Below are 3,473 nucleotides of genomic sequence, written 5' to 3'. Positions count from 1 at the left end.
GGGGGCGGGGTGAAAGATCGAGAAATATATTGAAGCACAACAATACAATTAGTCAGTGTGATTGGGAAAAGATGGAGAAGAGAAACGAAGAGAAAGAGATAGTGTAATACTGGGTGCCCATTGCGGATGGGATCGGGTCGGGTCGGGTTGATCGCCTTTCTCGTCGACTGAAAACAAACGCGTTTCTTTTTGAAGCGACAAATCATGCGATCGGTTTGTAATACAATAACTGCTTTGCTTCCTCAATCTGGCTAGAAAACCTACCCGACTCGACCCGATCGTGCTAATGGACACCCGGTATTGTCCGAATGGGGAAAAGGGGGGGGGAAGAGGGGCTGTTAGAAGGAACGAGCAAGCAAGAAGGATTCATGAAAAACTGTTCAAAAATAAAATCTAAACATTGGCAACAAAAAGGTGCCACGTTTTGATAGATCTATATCTAAAATCTAGTCCTTTGAGTCTTCGCGCTTTGCCTTTCACGTGAGTAATACAATGTACTCTAAAGAATGTCGTGTTATGAACCTAACATTTTGGTTCTTCCATTAGTGTTCACAGCACCAATATATGAGACATCAAGGTAACCGATATTTTTCTGGCCGTACGGCAAGTTTTTTTTTGCGAATTTTCTTTTTTCTTTTTTTTTTTGGGGGGGGGTGGCTCAATACCTTCTATGCAGTAGAATTACTGCCCACCCAGCAGTAATGGGTACCTGACTTCGAGTTGGGGAAGTAAAGGCAACGTGGACAGGAACTGGCCACCCTACTACAATATGCCGAAGGCCCAGGATGTTGTCTCACTAACAAGGCAATCCCCAATATCCGGATCGGATTCGGGGACAACTGTACTTTATCTTCTACGCCCATTTAAAAACGTTTCTGCTCCCCAAATTTGCTGTTCCTAAAAACTCTCAAACTTTGGAAGTCACCAGACTTTGGCGGCCATTTTCTCACTAATTTTTCCTCTGACACCAAGCTAACCCTATCTTTTTTAATCGTAAATATCTCGAGCTCTATTCAAAATAAAAGGCTATTTTTTCCCCTAAAGCTAGACAATTTAACACACTTTAAGTTGATACCAATAACTCCAAATTATGTCTAAAAATTGACGAGCGCCTGATTCCACCGCGTTGTGCCACAAATGAACAAACAGGAACATTGACATGTTCTCCCTACCACGTGGTATGTGTTGCTGTTTTTTTTTTACATTCTGTTTCTTTTGAAAGTTTAGGTCTGTATTTACCAAAAGCCTTATTAACATTAATTGATACTTTGTTACCCAAGAAACATTAATTAATAATAAATTTATAGACCGCGAAAGATCTTGTTAATTTGTTAGTGTTTGAGCGCTTAATCAGCTGCTTGCACTGTATGCTTCCCGTGAAGCTGAGAATGTTTCGGAGTGATCTATGGTCTGCTGGGGTAATAATATGTGAGGCAACGTGGTGGAATCAGGCTCCTGTCAATTTTTGGGCATTTAGAGGTATTGGTATCATCTTAAAGCTTGTTCATTTGTCTTATTTTGAATGAAAAAAATATCCATTTATCTTGAATACAAGTCGAGATATTTGCGAAACAAGTAGATGGGGTTTACCTGTTTTCATAGGTAAAATTAGTGAGAAAATGGACGCCAAAGATTTGTTATTTCCTTAGCTTAAGAGTCCGTGGTAACTGAAAATTTATATTTTTTATGCCTTTAATCAACGTTTTTCAGAAAAATTCACACAGAAATGAGTTCTTTAACGGGCTTGAAAGGTGTTGAACCAAAAAACAAAAATTTGATAAAAATTTACAAACCTGCGTAAAAATGCAAGTTTCTTCATTTAGATTAATTTGACGAGAGCCTGATTCCACCACGCTGCCTCACATATAGTGTAAAGCGCATTAGAGCCTGCTGTTGTGCGGGGATATGCGCTTTACAAATGCAATTTATTATTACTTATTATTATTATTATAATAGTAAATCTATACCAACATCAAACAAATTGAGCCTTCGGCATGCCGTGGGCGCTTCTGCTGTTTCCAGGATATTCAACTTTAACCGAAAAATAATTAGTCTTATATAACCTATTTTTCGTGCAAGCACCGTGAAATTCTAAGTGAAAGCTCACTGCTTCAGCGCCTCGTCCTGTCATGGCTAGCACAGGCTGAGTGGCATAATTTAAAAAAATGTGTCACGACGTGGTGCAATCAGGCGCTCGTTAATGGTTTTTGGGCCTATGGAGTTATTGATATCATCTGAAAGCTTATTCATTTGCCATGCTTTCAATGAAAAAATATCTAGCTTGGATAGAAGTTGAGATATTTGCGATTGAGCAAAGCCTGGTTTCACTGGTTAAATTAATGAGAAAATGGCCTTCAAAGTTTGATAACTCCAATAGCTTTAGAGTACTTGAAAACTGAAAAATATATATCCTGTGCTTTTACACAATGCTTTTCAGTGAAATCCACATCAAAATATCTTTTCCCAGGAAGATAAAAGGTGTTTAACAATTTTTTTGTAAGTGTCAGTAAAAATTGCCAGACTAATTGAAAAATGTATTTTTCTTCGATTTCATTATTTTGACGAGTGCCTGATTTCACCACGCTGCCTCATATATAGAAAGACCAAGAGCGCATAGAAAAGGACAGAAACGCATGGTCGGCTTGGCCACAAGGGGAATATTCATCATGTCCTCGGTACCCAAGTGTGAAGAGCATACCCATTCACCCGCAGACGCTAATGGGAAGCTGATTTACATTCTACTCAATAGATCAAAAATATGTTTTGTCTGTGTAGACTATAACAACGAGTAAACGTTTAGGTTCTTTGTTAAAGCGCCAAACACGTAGCCGGGGATAAAACAGTACTGGTTATTTGTACATTCGAAGTACAACTGGTCTGTGTGGTTCTGCAAACTTGAAGTACGATCTTAAAAAAGACACCTCTGTTATTCAATTTTGTTTTAAGGTTGTTATGTTTCCATAGATACAGCATACCTGAAAGAAACCAAACAAAAGCAAAATCAAAAACAGAAACAGAATTTTAAAAACGCCCCCCCCCCCCCAACCACCACCAAAAAAACCCCCACACACATAGAGACATCTACCATGATAACCCCCCCCCCAACCACCACCAAAACGCCCTAGATCGCAACCTGTCCATTTGGTTGATAGAAAACCTGACTAAATAGACGTAAAAAGTTACTCCAAAAAAAAAAGCTGTCGTAATGAGAGCCTGTGGCCAAGATTTACCCGTGCGTTAGACTGGTGTGTAGTCAAACATGCTGCAGGCAGTCATCGACCTTCGATATTTTTGTGTTCTCTCCTCTCTCACACACCTTCAACATGTGCGAAAGCAGCTGTGTTCGAAAAGTAATAGAATCATTCAGCAGAATTAGCTAACCCTGTGTTCAACACAGTTTCATATTTAAATATTTCAACAGTATTCATAGATACAAAGGCACGCACATACACACACACACACACACACACACA

Source organism: Aplysia californica, unplaced genomic scaffold, assembly GCF_000002075.1.
Source record: "Aplysia californica isolate F4 #8 unplaced genomic scaffold, AplCal3.0 scaffold00210, whole genome shotgun sequence".
Lineage (NCBI taxonomy): Eukaryota > Metazoa > Mollusca > Gastropoda > Aplysiida > Aplysiidae > Aplysia > Aplysia californica.
This window is presented reverse-complemented; position numbering follows the sequence as displayed.